Source organism: Choristoneura fumiferana, chromosome 13, assembly GCF_025370935.1.
Source record: "Choristoneura fumiferana chromosome 13, NRCan_CFum_1, whole genome shotgun sequence".
In the NCBI taxonomy this organism is placed as follows: Eukaryota; Metazoa; Arthropoda; class Insecta; order Lepidoptera; family Tortricidae; genus Choristoneura; species Choristoneura fumiferana.
This window is the reverse complement of record NC_133484.1, coordinates 14,361,585-14,379,042: the sequence shown is the minus strand read 5'-3', so window position 1 is coordinate 14,379,042 and position 17,458 is coordinate 14,361,585. Positions and strand designations below refer to the sequence as shown.

The 17,458-nt window shown below is 36.4% G+C and overlaps 1 long non-coding RNA gene across 6 annotated transcripts; it reads right to left on the bottom strand.

Moving 5' to 3' along the window:
* Window positions 1-9,933: 9,933 nt before the first annotated feature.
* LOC141434135 (uncharacterized) lies at window positions 9,934-15,554 on the bottom strand. 6 transcript variants are annotated; one of them, XR_012452016.1, is made up of 6 exons: window positions 15,334-15,554; window positions 14,985-15,053; window positions 14,305-14,400; window positions 11,561-11,718; window positions 11,113-11,278; window positions 9,934-10,345 (listed from the first exon to the last, which is right to left on the bottom strand). It is a non-coding gene; the product is annotated as an uncharacterized lncRNA (long non-coding RNA). The 6 variants fall into 6 exon arrangements; XR_012452018.1 differs by having other exon boundaries at window positions 11,113-11,234; window positions 15,334-15,553; XR_012452020.1 differs by having other exon boundaries at window positions 11,113-11,234; window positions 11,613-11,718; window positions 15,334-15,553.
* Between the last annotated feature and the right edge of the window lie 1,904 nt (window positions 15,555-17,458).

The window sequence follows — 17,458 nt, the reverse complement described above, 5'->3', positions numbered from 1 at the left end:
AGCTACGTTCGCGGCATTTCTTGTAGGATTGTGTTTAAACTATCCGCATTGCTTTGAGCTAGTGGTTTGCAAGCGTAACGAAATTCCAGAGTTGCTACTTTGCGGGGTTTTCTCCCTGAGTTTAAAGGGATATTTTACTTTAATGGGGATTTTAGGGGGTGAGCTTCTTACAAGAATGACACCAAAGTATTCAGAACATCATCAATCATCATCCCAGCCTACATACGAGCCACAGCTGGGCACAGGCCTCCTCTCAGAATGAAAGGCCTTGGGCCTTAGTTCTCACGCGGGCCCGGTGCGGATTGGAAACTTCACACGCACCATTGAACATTGAGAAATTGGGACATAAATATTTGAATACTTTTATATATTTCTTGTGTACCTATAGATATTATTATGTGCCTATGTCACAATTTTACAACGACACATGTATTACACAAACACAATTTTAAATTTGGAAAGATTGTTTAAAGAAATAATCATTAATGATTTTTCCACCACTTAAGCAGCGTTTCCACCAGAGATGTGCGAGGGTGTGTTGCGAGGGATGTGTTTTTCTTTAACCAATAGCAACGCTTCATTTACACATCCTCGCATAGCACATCTCTGGTGGAAACAGCTGAGAGGAGCGAGGCGAGGTAAATTAAGCGTTTCTATTGGTTAATGAAAAATATATCACTCGCAACACATCCTGGCACATCTCTGGTCGAAACGCTGCTTTAACTTTGTATAATAATATTTCAATCATATTTAGATAGTTAGGGGGTTAACTTCGTTTGAACTGGTAACACTGCGAAATTCCGCGTATATGTTGGGTCTCTAGTTTAAATTTACCTGCACTCAACAGGCTTAGCTGCTAGGTTTGGGATATATACAAATGCATTAGGTATTCAGTGAATCTATCTATCTATCTAGGTATCAACCCGTCTTCGGACATAGGCCTCCTAGTAAATACTTATTTATATTTTACTAGCTTTTGCCCGCGACTACGTCTGCGTAGATTTCGATATTTACACAATACTCCATAGTACATGAGAGTACCAAATGAGATTCTCACAAACTTAAATGTCCCACATTATCCGATTCCATAAGCCGTGGTGGCCTAGTGGTTTGACCTATCGCCTCTGAAGCAGAGGATCGTGGGTTCAAACCACGGCTCTCACCTTTGAGTTTTTCGAAATTCATGTGCGGAATTACATTTGAAATTTACCACGAGCTTTGCGGAGACGGAAAACATCGTGAGGAAGCCTGCACAAAAAGCAATTCAATGGTACATGTGAAGTTCCCAATCCGCACTGGGCCCGCGTGGGAACTATGGCCCAAGCCCTCTTGTTCTGAGAGGAGGCCTGTGCCCAGCAGTGGGACGAGGCTGGGATGGTGATATAAAGTAGATACAGTCAAAGAAAAAAACCGATGATTTAAGAGGTTATTGTCAACATTTTCCTACGTCCTTAACGAGTTTTTCTCTTGACCATCGAATCGCGAAATTAGATTTCGTTATTTAAGTATTTGGTTTAGGTCAGCGCAAAAAAATATTTACAAAAATATCTGGGGATCAAAGTAAGATTCATAATTTTTGATGTTAGTATAATGTTTCTATTTAGTTACGAGTATTTTCTGTTATCTGTATTGCTACTATACTAATAAAATAATAATTATAATATACTATACTATGTGTTGGTGTTAAATGAAGAGTCACTATATTGTATTTTATTATACGGGTGTGGCCTGTAATACGAGCAAAAAATTAAAACATAGATCGTCCTCGTCAAACTGGACAACATTAGTTCAGCGACTTTTCAAAATAATGGAGTCTTGGAATTTTCCTTTTTTCATACAAATTAAATACGGCTATCAATGTATGCCATCCTAGAACACAACTGACGTCGCCTGTCACGCTACAAACATTAAACACTGCTTTACATTGCTTCTTCGTATAAACAAGTTTATTAAAAATTAAAAAACTAGTTATTTTTAAAAGTCGCTGAACTAATATATTTCAGTTTGAGAAGTATGATTAATTGTTTCATTGTTTGCTCATATTACAGGCCACACCCGATATTGTATGTATTATTATTATTATTTATAATGCACATATCGTTATGCGTGCATATCATTGTTCACTTGTGTAATTGGTTTATTACCTAAATATAAGTTAAAACCCCTTATGCACAAGACTAATAAAATTTTGGCCGCATGTTAACTTTTATAGGTCATTTTCCTGTCCATCTGTCTGCCTGACAGCCAACACCCTTTTTCTCATAAACGCGTGGATGTATGACATTGAAATTAATATCAAATGAGAAATTCTTTTATATTATAATATTTTTTTCGGGGATCTCGGAAACGACTATAACAATTTCGATTAAATTTTCTGAGTTGGAGTTATCGGGGACGAACAATCTCGAACTAGTGGTCTGATCCCTGAGTAAATGCGTGTTTTCGAGTTTTTATGTGTTTTTTTTTAAGCGCAATACGAACAATAATTTCGCTCTCATCATTGTGTTTCTTTATTTATTTTTATTGTTGTGTTTATTTACTTTATACATTCCACAAAAAAAGTTCAAAAAAAGCTCTGTGAGCGAAGCCGGCCCGGGCACTACTGATTTCTTTTTGCTAGCATTAAACGAATACTGTTTTTTGTGTCATCGCTTGAAAACAAAAATGATAACATCTTGGAACTCTTGATTCACTTTTTAATTAGTATGCAAATTATAATTCGCTTTTGATGAAACTCATTATTCGGTTCTACGTGACTTTTCTGGGGTCGTGTAATATAAAAACATTTTCGTGTTTTTCCGCGAACCCAAATACTCGTTAGATGAGGGTAAAGGGAAAACAATGGTAGAGACCAGGTGTGAGGGCAATTAATCTTCCTAAGAACGGAGAAAATAATTAGGTAATGTGATGCTAAAAGAGTTTAACCTTGTCATTTTTCTGGACACCAACACGTTGCTTTTCTCCTTTTCAATTGCATTTTAATGATATTTTTCCAGAACTCAAGCATGTTTTATTCTATTCCAGTCTATTTTTATGTACGTCCCACGGCTGGGCGCAGATTTCCTCTCAAAGTGAGATTGTGGTGAGATGATCTGAACCGTAGTTCTCACGCGGGTGCATTGCGGATTGAGAACTTCATGCATATCATTGAATTGCTTCGCAGTTAAAATTCAGATGACGTCCCTTATTTCTGCTGTTGTTTTTCTTCAAGAAATAATTTATAGTTAAAACCTGAAATTTGAGAACTGTAATTTCAGCGGTTGATATTTTCAATACAACCATTTCGTCCCACATTTCAACCTTTCAGGGGTTACATTTCAAAAATCTATAAATATCAACAATATTTTACGACAAAGAGCTAAAGCAAAAAATTATAAATGTGTAGCTTTAGCAGTTTCTAGTGTTTTCTCTACAACATTTCATCCCTTATTGTATCCCTTAATGGCTTGAAATACCAAACACTTGCCTTCTGAATTACAAAAATCTAGTTTACCCATAGATGATATAAATATATAATGTATCCTTTTAAATATAATTTCATGTGATCGCCCTACCGTTGGAATATCATCGCAAAGACATCTGCGGCTAGCCGCATATCCAATTTAATGCCTCACGAAATCTCGACAAAATAAATATAAAAGGAATATCATTTTCCTAGCCAACAACATGGTTAAGGGCGAAACGAAATGAAGAACATTGTATTCTGCAGCAATATATTATAACGTAAGGTAATCGACCGGGTACTCGAAACGTTTAAAAATATGAAGTTATTCAATGCTTCAAAAAATGTACCACAGACTCTTAAGCTACTGTTACACATGCTCGTTACTAGCATGCTTATATATAAACATGCTTATGAGCATGCCAATAATGAGCATGCTCATGGACTGCTTACATTTGCTAGCAATAAGCAAGCTAGTTTTGAGTATGCTCCTAAATAAGCATGCTCAAAACAAACACTCCGATACACATGCCTTTTGATAGCATGCTCCTGTCAGTTCAAGTCAGTATTGCCACTGCAATTACCGTGTTCTACGACTTTCAGGCCAAAAATCTCAAAATCCACGGCCTACAGCTGCAACCCTGTGGCCGTTACTGCTTTTCACAAATTCAACGGTAGTAAATTAATTAATTTATAACAAATTCACTTTTAGTTACTTTTTTTTCTTGCGACTCTCATGGCACTACATTTGCTTATTTTATTACCTTTCCCCCTTCCACCCCCGCATCAACTAGCATGCTCTCTAATAGCAGGGCCTGCTATTAGAGAGAATGCCACTAAAAAGCATGCTCGATAGTAGCATGTCCTGTTCACACATGCTAGTAGGTAGCATTTGTTCGATAGTAGCATGCTCTCGTGCTACTAAAGAGCATGTGTAACAGGGGCCTTACATAATATACTCGTAAGCCCGTTATTTTTAGGTGATTCCAATATATGCATATTTTTGCACTTGGCTGAACGTAGTGTATTTTGGATTACAAAACTGTACTTATCCAATTTCATAGATGGTTCGTTCGATATTAATTCTCGTTGTAGTAACTTGATACATCTTACATTTAGTCCATCAAGTAGTACCTCAGTAAGTCGAGTATTTTTTTTGAAAGCATCATAAAAATACGGCAATATTTGCATTGTCTCCCTTAGCAGCCTAAGTCCGGGGTCACAACTTTGCCATGCTAACTAAGAATAACGTCTCCTTGCTGAGTGCGTTCTCTCTCTGGTAAGTTATACAAGCCATCAGAGAGTCACAACAATAGTTCATTCGAAAAAAATCGGGCCCTCTACTTACGTCGGAGGTTAAAATTACGGAACATTGTTACGAGTAGTTTCCATTTAAAAAAAAATGCGTTGAACGAAAAGGAAAAGACCATGACCACAACCGCGACCACTTGAAGTACGTCAAAATTGCAAGATGCCACAACGGACATACGTAGGTCTGTGAAATAAAATAAAAGCGTTGAAATAAGAAAATTCAAATAGCAAAAGCGAGAAATTAATAAGAAAACCAAATTCCACATTCATCGGAGAAACTACTTGCTCACTTAATTATGCTCCTTTATTAAAGCGCGTTCGCTTACTAATGAAGCTATTTTACCATTTTAACCTAGGTCTGGAATGTCGGCCCACTGCCTTATTACCAAATATCTAACTTAAACACATTTAGGTCGCGGACTCGTGGAGTGTAATTTTAGTCAAGCATTCATAAGGGCCAATCGATAAGCATTTAGGCTGGAGGGACCAGCAAAGTAAACACCCCGCTACGGAATTATAAGGCTTGATTGGTATTTATCCATACGTAAGGTAAACGTACGAATGCTCGTCACTGTCCCAATAGTTGGCATCTTTAATCTTATGTCATTAGCAATAGAGATGACAGCAGGGTGTCGTCTATTGGACATTATCGTGTCGAGCACGCGGACGTTTACCTTACGTCATAAAGCTATATTCAATACTAGCTGTTATCCGCTCCAGACTAGGGACAATAAATTAATCCTATAATAATTTAGTCATGTAAAATTTAAGAACAATCGGTTCAGTTAAGGCGTGAAAGCGAAACAGACAAATTCACTTTCGAAATATTAGTTAAAGATTAAGGAATTCGACGTGGCATCCCAGGACGAGCTTTTTTAGTATGTTAGGCACTTATTACGTAAGTTTGAATACTATTTAGGTAATTTAAAGATATTCTGTTCTTTGACTTACCTAAACCATGCTAGCAGTTCAGCTATTGGTGGTTAGGATTTCTAGAAATTTAGTTTTACTATCTCTTTTCAATTAATTCGTGGTAGCTTAGTGATTTAACTAATTTGCACTGGGCCCGCAAGAGAATTACGGCCCAAACCCTCTCACTCTGAGAGGAGGCCTGTTGTCTGCAGACATAATAATTATATAGGCCGAGATGGTGAGACTTAGCATTTCTTTCATTTTGCTCGCTGTCGTACTCTCTCAAATATGCATAACATTTTGCAACTTTACTCACAATAGGTACATCACTCTCGTCGAATGCATCACCATGTCCGGCATTATGTTGATCACGTGAGGGGCATATTTCTTGAGAACTAAATTCTGTGATATTTATTCCATACTCGTAAGTTAATAAAAAAATACCAAATGTCTTGAAAACTTTTAAAATAATAATTTCGGCTGGGCGCAGTACGGTAACCCGTGGCCGGATTTCATTCCTACAGGGATTCGCGACGCTCCTCGCGAGACTTAGCAATGGCGAAAAATTTAATTTAAAAAATAACTCTGAAAGCATCCGTGTTTTCGAGCACCGCAGCCCTTACCACGGAATACTAAGCAGCGGGAACACAGAACAGACCTTTTAAAATCATGTCATGGCAACGACGCGTGATTTTCGCCCCACACTGTCGCGAATAATTTTATGCGTGTTCCGCAGAGGGCAGGCAACATCTTCAGAATTAGATTTGTTTTTATTGTGTTTCGTTTTCTCGCAAAATTTACAAGGTTGGGGAACAAACGTTATATCTATACAGACCTTGTTAGTTGTGGCAACATGGCCATGTTTGTTTATTACAATCTCTTTTTGGTCCATGATGAATTCGATGTTAATTTTTCCCCTTTGAAGATTTTGATCTCGGCCTAGAAGGTTATTTTGATATAAGTATTTTTTATCCAAACCCAGGTTCTTTAAGACATGGTTCTTTGTAATTTTTATGTGCAGTCCGTAGCCAGACCACTTAACGACCTTTTTTCAATAACCTTTGATAACCAAAATGGTCATCTTCATCATCATCCGGAAGACGGGCTCTCCCTTAGAACGCTACAATGAACGACAACTTACCACTTGCATCCACCGGTTGCCCGCAACTCTCACGATATCGTCCGTCCATCTAGTGGAAGGCCTGCACACGAAAGGATCGTGGTCGCTACACGAGAACTAATCTCCCCAACGGTTATCTGTTGTTCGAGCGATGTGGTCCGCCCATTGCCACTTCGACTTGCATATTATTCGGGCTATGTCGGTCACTTTAGTTCTTCGGCGAGTGTAGACGTGAAAAAAAAATTTCAAGCGGTTAACTAAATGTGGTCTGTTTCTTTTTCAGAATGTTATAAAATCAGACGTATTATTAATCTATACATATTCTAAATAACTTAGAAAATACACTAAATATAGTTACTCTCTTTTCTACGAGCAAGTAATTTTAAAATCAAAGAAAACAATTGCGCGGAAGACGCCATCGAGACGCGTCCTTTTTCCGCAGTTCCGTAGTGAAAAGTAGCACGTTGCAAATAAGATTTAAGATTGTCTGCTTCAGCTGACCCACGGACTTATTGCATTTACGAAGCAGCTGTAGCTGAGAAATGAAATTGTAGTGGCAGCAGTAATGGAACTTGAACCGGTCTTTAGTACGGCCTTGGCTCATGTTAAGCAGAGCGCAACTACAAGTACATCTAGAGTCCTAGTTCTTTTTTACCCGTCGAATGTGTTAGATTTTATAAGTTTTTTCGAATTAAATGCATAAGCTGCAAAAATATGCATTTATTTTTTAAAGCGTAAGAAAGAAGTTGGCATTTCTATTACGTATATACATTTATATTGATTTTTTCAAAAATAATAGAGAATAGATGAATTTACTTACTTACTTTGTATTTTGTCCTAACTTGCCGAAATAGGCAAACACAAATAATCCAAATCCAAATCAAAATACAATTTTTTTTTAACACAATATTTGTTCCAAATTTTATTATTAATAATAATAATTCTTTATTTGCTTAGAATGATTAGATTACAAAGGATGATACAGATTAATCAGAAAACTTATTTTGCTATATGTATTTAATAGTTGACATATTAAATACATGGTAATTTACTAAAGAGCTTCATACACATTAGTAGTTTTTTTTTTGTATAAGTAAAGCTATTTTAGGGACGCAGTTATGAACCAGTCTCTCAGGATTTCTTGTGTTTCTCGGGTACATTTGCCTCGCTGTGGTAAACAGGTAAGTACATATGTTTTTTAACAAAAATACAAGCCTCTAATATATACAGACATGGTAATGGAAGTATATTTAATTTTTGAAAAAGCAGTTTACACGATTTGTTGTTTGTTATACCACATATGGCTCTTACACATTTTTTTGGGCTAGAGCAAATGCTCTGGTGAAATTCCTACAATTGTCTTTATTATCTTTATCTACAATTTTGAAATAATTGTTAACATCACTGGAGCTACAGAAACTGAGATAATTGTGAAAAACTGACTTTTTCGACATTTAACCTTGAATAACCTTACGACGCGGACACGAGATTAAATGTGACTTTTGAGACAACATTTAGGACACCAAAATGAAACTGGAAACTCGTATACAGCATTAAAATTCCGGGACTAAATAACAAAGCAAATTTCCAAAAATCACATAGTGAATGAGGACATTGACGTTATATGACGCATAATCTACGCAAAAATGTATGTCTCTAGACTTTAGCAATTTATATTTTGGGATTTCTAGATTGTCTTATTGTCTTATTTACTTTTTTTATATACCTATTGTCTTATTTCAGCTACCAACATAGGTACCAAATTTAATTCAAATAAACGGTACAATTTTTTACCATCTTCCGGAACCAAATTTTGGTAGATTCGAAAATCGAGGTTCTTAAAATTACACGTAAAAGCCGTATACAAAAAATAGCCTTATATCGAATTATTTCCAAAAAAAACAGCAGAATGACCAGGCTAGGGGTATTATCAGTAGGAGTAGAATGAAGCGCTATAGGATTAGTACTTTGTTACATACCAGCACCAATATCTGACACAACAAGCGTGCATAAATATCTGATGCGACTCTATTTCTAAGACCGGAAGGACGTGTCAGATATTTTTGCACGCTTCGCTGTAGCAGATATTAATGCTAGTGACTGTAGTATTAGTGGTTCGTATTACTAGAAACAGGACTTTAATAAGGCGCAAAGTAGTTTGCTTTTAAGGTACTACAGCAAGTTCAAACAATCAAACCAAATGAAAATAAAGTAAAAACCGCTCTAGTCCAAATCCTATTCGATTTTTGTCAAGAAATTGTGGTAAAATACACACAAAAGCACTTTGGCAACAAATGACAGCGCTGGAGTCAGATTTAACGACGTCAAAGTGTGGAACTTCGTAAAACTTTAAAGTATTGCTAAGTTTGGCCGCTGACGGCACTTAGGACCAGAAGGCATGTGCTCCAGTCGGCTTTATTTGTTCCCATTCGCCGAAAGAATTCTCAGAATGTGCCCTTGTCCCTCAGTTTACGAAGTATTTTAATTTAGAAAACTAGAACATGTACGCAAAATTAAGTTTGGTCTTCCACATTCTTCAGCTTTCATAGCAGCAAAGTGTCAAGATTAAATAACTTGTGTTGCCTTCAATAAATAACGCCGTCTTGAACTTTGAAGATAGGCACAAATTAGTGATTATACTCAATTAGGTAGAATATTTTCGTCTCATTTATCTATAGGTATCTTTTTTTATCTCATGAGGAAGCTCAAAGTCACTCAGAGGGCTAATGGAGAGGGCTATGCTCGGAATTTCTCGCTTATTACGGGATAGAATCAGAAAAGATGATATCCGCAGTAGAACTAAGATTACCGGCCCGAAAAATTGCGGAACTGAAGTGGCAGTGGGCGGGGCACATTGCTCGCACGACTGATGGCCGATGGGGTCAGAAGGTTCTTGAATGGCGTCCGCGGACCGGGAGACGAGCTGTCGGTAGGCCTCCAACAAGATGGAGCGACGGCCTGGTTAAGATCGCGGGATCGCGGTGGATGCAGAAAGCACAAGACCTTTGGGAGAGGCCTATGTCCAGCAGTGGACGTCTTTCGGCTGAAATGATGATGAGGTAGAACATTTTAGCCGCGTTAAGTCCTAGGACCTATAAAACGGATTTTTTTCACAAATGATGTTTTTAAAACTAAAAAAACAAAGTCGTCTGTATCTGTATTTACATATTTATTATAATCCAGACTATATTATAATCCTCCGAAAAATTAATCAAGACACGAAAAAAAGAATCGTAGGAAGCAAACCTATGTTATTTCAAATTTGACGCTAGCAAAGCTTTGGGCTAAAGCTAATCACTAGTATAACATAAAAAGAAGGAAGCCCGCGGGGGTCGAGTTGTAATGGCGCTACGCTACTGAAGTGTACTTACTGGAAGTATACCTACACGCTTACCCGACATCGTACGGTGAGCAAACATTTGCCCCAAGACCGGAGTGTAGCAAACAGACAAAGCACGTGCCAGTACGTGCCGGCACCCTAGTGTCCGCCAAATGCTCCTGCGTTTGAATAATGCAGATATACCGACAATTTTAAATTTTCACTTCAATTCAAACGGCAACTAAAACAGAAGAAACTGGATATATTTAAATCTGCGTGCTTTAATGCTAGTAAGCAACTGAATAAAACTGTCAAACACACCACTTCTGTACATATTTATTGAGATTTTAGGGTCAGTAGTTTCGGGGACATTAACCATCGTTGTGTGGAAGGCAATAAAGGAAACAATTTTTTTCCAAAAGGTCGCCATGGATGTTCACTAAAGACCCTCAACGACTTTGGAAAACACACATCATTAAATTTCTTCGCCGGTGTCTGCAGGTTTTACTCAGGATTTTTTCCATCGCCGTAAATCTCTTGGTAAATAAAAAAAAAAACTTAAGAATTCATCATAAGCTGTAGCTAACCCTAATTCATTAAATCAGACGTTACTTTACGAGGTCCATATCAATAAACTAAAACAATAACTTTGCTCACCCGCGACCTCATGAATAGTTACGCTTATGCAAGATATGCGTGTTCAGTTCATGCAGTTCCTCCACCTCCAAACTGTACGAACACACACAAATCACACAAATCCATCTATCACCATCATCACTCTACGCTGACCCGTTTCGAACTCAACCAGAGCTCATCTTCAGAGCAACACAACCGTACACCATGCTACCAGATGATAGACTATATCTGCTATATGTGCTAGAGGTGGAGAAACTGCATAAACACGCATATCTTGCATAAACCTAGCCACCATAAGGACTCGGGTGAGCAAAGTTATTGTTTTAGTTCATAGCTAAAACCCTTTCGTTTGATAAATTACAAGGTACCTACTCGTATGTTCGTAAAAAATTTTACAAGCTTTTATTTAACTTGCAACGTTTCCGTAATGGAAATGTGTCGTGGTTTCAAACTTTGCAAATCAATATTGGACCGCTGTCTAGTATCCAAATGAGCTGAAATTCGGCACACTTTGTAAGTCTGGTGATAATACAATAATCTGGTAGAGAAATTCTGATGATTTAGCCTGGATTGTCTTCGCTGGACGGAACTCTTCAACATGAATTTTAGGGAAACCTTTTTTTCCTTTAATACCTAGATCAGCTAATGGGTTGACTGAAGTGAAGAATTTACCTAGTTATTGTGTTACGCTTCTGTTACGTAACAATTTACAATCTGTAAATATACACGTCATATCTGTTATGCAATTGCGTATTTGCGTATTTGTAGACAAGCTCTGTTTTCATAACTTACTGTGTATTGTATTTGTACATGAACGTACCTGAGTGTGAGCGCTCACGAATAATCATCGCTTTTGTACACTAAATACTTGCTTATTTACTTTTGTTTTATAAACTACTCATTAAGTGAAATGTAGCATTTCTTTTGAGTAAATAAATGTCTTTAACCAGATTTGTTTACTTATATAAGCATCTTTTTCTGAAATGAGAAAAATATTCTTTTAGATTAATCGTCTCTCATAAAAATAAAATAAATCATAACACGATAACAGTCTTATACAGTCATGTTTGCTTCTTATTCGTCCTTTTCCATAAATGTTATTCCAGCTATCAGTTTCTAGAGATGCTAGACTTAGAGGATGCTTTGATAGATTAGGTTCTCAGTGCGTCAATGGATTCAATTTACACACATATGTTGTGTAAGTGTCCTTGTGAAAATGGATTCAGGTTAAAAGTAATTGAAGAGCTATAATTTATTATTAAAGTTAAGTTACAAACAAAACCCATACTTAATCAATCCTCACTAATATTATAAATACGAAAGTAACTCGTCTGTCGGTTTAAATCGTGCCATATTTGCTAAATTTCATCATTTAATATTAAAATACATACATACATTGTCCGTCAGTACATTTCAGTGATGTTAAGATTAGACACGAACGCCTAAGACTACGAATATCTATGATAAAATAATAAATACTCAATAATACCCATACATTATCCGTAACTTAAAAGCCATTTAAAAATATAAATAGCTTAGTCACTGTATTCTTCTTTGGTGAGAAGTTCACTTGAATACTGCTGTGTTATCTGGCATCCTATTTATGATAAGTACTGTGATCGATTGGAGTCGATTCAGAGGCGATTTGTTCGGCATCTCTGCTGTAGAACAGGGACGCGTCGTTTGATTCCTGATTATGGTGACAGACTCGTTAAATTCAACCTCGATTTTCTGTCTCGTCGACGTGATATCATTGACTTGGTAACACTGTATAAGATATTGCGTGGCGATCTCGACGGGAATCTGCTGGGGTGTATATGCTTTAGGGTTGGTAGTTGGTACGAAGCGCACACGAAACCAAAATTTGTTTGCTGTAGCAACTACTAACAATAATGTCAGCCACAATGCTCCCATACAACGAATGTGTCGTTTGTTTAATGCTGTAGGTCAAGACGTTGATATTTTTTATGAAACACTAGCCACATATACGCGAAAAATATCGTTGCAATAAGAATGTACCTACTTAGCAAATTTACTTCTTTTGTAGTTCTTAGTATTCAGTTTAAAAATTTGTGTGCATGAATGTTGAGTGCAATCGTAATTGTATTGTAGACACTGTTATTGTTTCCGTTTATGTATGTTAATTTCCTTTCTGTTGTTTACAATATGTATTTGTAACGAATCAAATAAATAAATAAATAAAAATATAAGCTTAGTGAGCACTTCATACCGGGTGTGGCCTGTAATACGAGCAAAAAATTAAAACATAGATCGTACTCGTTAAACTGAACAACATTAGTTCAGCGACTTTTAAAAATAATGGTTAGTCTTTAGATTTTAATTTTTTCATGCAAATTAAATACTGCTATCAATGTACGCCATCCTAGAACACAACTGACGTCGCCTGTCACGCTACAAACATCAAGCATTTTGCTTTACATTGCTTCTTCGAATAAACTTTAAAGTGTAATAAAAATTAAAAAACTAATTATTTTTAAAAGTCGGCGAACTAATTTTATTCATTTTGACAAGTACGATCTATGTTTTAATTATTTGCTCGTATTACAGGCCACACCCGGTATAATAAAGATATAAATCTCTCACTTCTCAAACATGCCCGACGAACGTGTCGCCGAGAAATTTGTAAATATAATGGGAGTGATAAATTCCAGACTTAAAATAAATCATGCCGTACGAGTATAATGGAGCGGCGAGTGGTTACGGCGCGACAAAAATAAAAGACAAGTTATAACTCAATTGGACTAGCAGGCTTTGAAAGAAAGAAAACACATTTCTTCTTGCTAGCTCGAAAAAGCAGTCTTTCTTGCTTTTGAAAGAAAGAAAAGAAAACATTTTCGGCTCACTTGCTCGATGATGCTGCTTTTCTTCTTCAAAATCTGCGTGGGAAAAGCATCCTTTCCTCGCTTGTGTGAAAAAAAGGCTTTAGAAAATCGAATAGAACTTTACGATGGAAGGCGGTACATTCGATTTGTATGATTTTAAAATCATACACATTACATTATGTGAAAAATACCATTTTTGTATTTTCATGTATGAAAAGTGAATGATTTTAAAAATCGACCCAAAAGAACAAAAGTAATATGATTATTATATCAGCGCCACATATTATACTCATATACTCATATCTTAAACAACATGAAACATAACAAAACAAGTTATCTTTATTTTAAACTCTATCTTTTACCCGTGGCTGTGCACGCGTGAACCATTAAATTCGACAGTTAAATCAATATTATTAAATGATATAATCTTCATTTACGTTCAATAAAACACACGCGTGAAAAAAATCAGAATCCCACTGTTAGCTGTTAAAAAATGTAGATTTTTGCCAATAAAAAATTACAGCATTACAGTAAAACCAATGCGCTGTAAAATTCAAGATAAAAAGATAAGGAATATCATTACGAAAAGTAACCTATGGTTTATTCCAAAGATAGAGCTATTTGAATCCAAAATTTCATTTTCACGCACACACGCACACACGTACTACGCACACAGTTCCGCATTTATAATATTAGTATGAATACTTAGTAATGCACGTACAATATATTGCAATATTCGCAATATGCAATGCAACTCTGTTACATGCCTGAACGTGTCGCACGACGTTCCATCCAACGCGACAGCTGCCACGAATGTCTGGAAACAATTGAATTTAATTTAAATCTGCCATAGGCGCGCCCAATGAAATAAAACTTTATTGTACAGCCGTGTAACCGGCGGCCGATTAAACTTAGTATTGTTTGAATTTAATACTTTCCCCACGTGATAATAAAGAGGCTGTAAAACCACACTATAAATAAATCCTACATCTCTCAAGCACGTGCAATACTGGTTATATAAGGACAAATATAAATACGTTATTAGTTTATTAGATCTGTATGCGACAAAAGCTAAATACAGGATTTACCCACGTCAGTTTTTCCCATTAGATTATAAATATAAGAAAAATCTATTTGAAAATTTGAAAATTATACAGGGTGAAATTTTAAACGTGATATAAAATTAGTGTTTCAAGATCAGTTCATATTGGATTATATACTATAATGCATTAACTCATTTGTTGAAATGTATGAACAATGTATATGCAAACCACAAATTTCAGCAGACTAATTTGAACAAAAAAAGTTACTTAATGCATTATATTACCCAACATTAACTGAGCTTGAACACTTATTTTGTATGACGTTCAAAATTTCACCCCGTGTAAAATATAACAGTACCTATTACTTGATAAGAATCACGCAGTATTTTTCACTTCGCTCCACAGCAAATTTCATATTATCCAATCACTAGAAGGGAGTGAAATTCGATTTGCAATTTTAAATAAAACTTATTTAAACCATGTTAAACGGACAATGTAAGTTAAGATAAAGCTTCAATATACTGTAACTAAAACACAGTGACAAAACTAAAACAGAAATGTTGGCACCGAGAACCGAAATCAGATCTTTATCAACTCGGGATGCGTGCTATACCTTCAAACTTTAATTCCACCTTTACTATTTTTTAATTTTCGAAAAGAAAGCTTGTAATATTCACCACAGCAACACCATTTTACATAACGCTTACCTATTTATCTGCAATATGGCATGTGGTAATGCAGAAATACGAGATTTATGTATCGGTTCCGTGCAAATTTCCCTAGAGACCTGGCCCAATATGTCTGCACTCTTAAATTGTTTGCCCGTTTACCGAAGTGCACGACTCGATCCCATTAAAATGATATCGCAATATTATAATCCCACAAATATTATAACTGCGAAAGTTATTGATTGTGTGCATGTACGTACATGTACATATGTTTGCAAGTGCCTATATGTAAGCATTTTATCGTTAGATCTTTGTGTTCGCCGGAGAGTTCAGTTGAATCTAGTTTATCGGCATAAATATGTACGACCAAGTTAACTGCGTTAGGAACCGTTGTAGCAACTATTAACCCCATCGTTATAAACGCTTGTTAAGTTTATACCTATTAACTTGACGTTAGTATTTATTTACTTAAGTATCTGGCTTTATCGGGCACAGATAATACATTTATTTTGGTTTGTAATTTTTCCTGAGTAAGGGAGTAAATTTTTTAAAGTGTACCTTTAGGTGCATACTTAGACTTTAATTAGAGAGTCAATTTCGTTACAAGCGTACAGTCATCAGCATCAATATCTGACACAACAAGCGTGCATAAATATCTGATACGACTCTATTTGTAGGGCCGGAATGTCAGATATTTTTGCACGCTCCGCTGTGGCAGATATTAATGCTGGTGACTGTACTAAACTGTAATTATATATATTGATAATGTATCGAAATGTGTAGGCAAAGTCATTCAATTTACAAGGACGTAAATAAAACTTTTTTTTTATATTTCGGAGAGTTGGGGCTAACAAAATGTTTAACAAATAAATAAATGTTAATATTGTTCCATTTTACCATGTTATTATTATATTTAATTTATGCACTTCCTTAATGTCAAAAGTTGTATTGGGATTCTAACCAAAGTTTAGTCTGCTAAGCAGGTATTTAAATACGTCAGGTGTGCTCATTGATATGGAGACTTTCCAGACCAAAGTACGTTTCACTGAGTTAGACAGCCGCTATGGAAATTTCCTCGAATTCTAAACTTTAGCCGTTGAGATAAAATCGTATAACTACGAGCGGACTTGAACTTTTACTGGTAACCGTAATTTCAAGTTATTCATAACTTTTCAACTTGAAAACTATCTGGGCGCTCTTCAGTTTTCCTGAAAGCTGTTACCGCCCTAACAAACAGATGTAAAGTTTGTTAGCAATGAAATCGAGTTTTCAGCATTTAGGGTGAAAATTTTGACCCTCGACGTAAAGGAAGTGTTATTAGTAAAATTACAGCGTCGGGTATGTTCGCAGGGGAAAAGGTAGTATGTGCTAAGCGTAGGCGACGTGGCCTCGCGGCTCGAATGTTTCTCACTTTTTTGCTCATTTGTAAATCCGTCATCTAAAGCTGGTCCACATTTATATCATTATGTCGTATGGTATCTCCGTCGTTGCACCGACGCGTATCAAGATCGCTAGTATGGACGCACAAACAGCGCGATCATACGGTGCGCTGTATCTGTATCTGATCGCTCGGGATCGAAGTTACGCGTACCTATATTATATACCTATACAAGGTGTTAATCTGAAAACCTCAAGCACCCAGAAAGTTGATTGCATTAATTTTTTAATACCTTCATTATTTTAAAAGATACTTGTGTGTTTTGCTAAGCCAGTAATTCTACTTCATTTCTAACTCAACACTCATGATTTGTATTTGTCAGTTGCGGTTTGACGTTTTTAGAAGGAAATCACGCAGTGACAGCAAACCGGCCAGTATTAAATTATCGAAATAGTAGGTATGCAACCTCGCTAAAATATTTAATTGGCACCTGTTGCAGTCGTAACTTTAGGCACAATAAAAGAGGGAAACACCAACACAACCTAATTTAAAACATAGTGTAATCGATTATACTCTCGATTCTGAGCAAACTACTTTCTGGTTTTCATATGTATAGGATACGCGTGATCGTGATCGGCAAAATGATACAAATGTGGACCCATCTTAATGTGTGGTGCGCCATCATAGGGCCTCGCAAAATTTTATCTCGCCCACGCCAAATTTAAGTCCTGCGCCGCCACTATGCAGAGGTTGATACTGACGGCTAGACTAGATACTTACCATTCC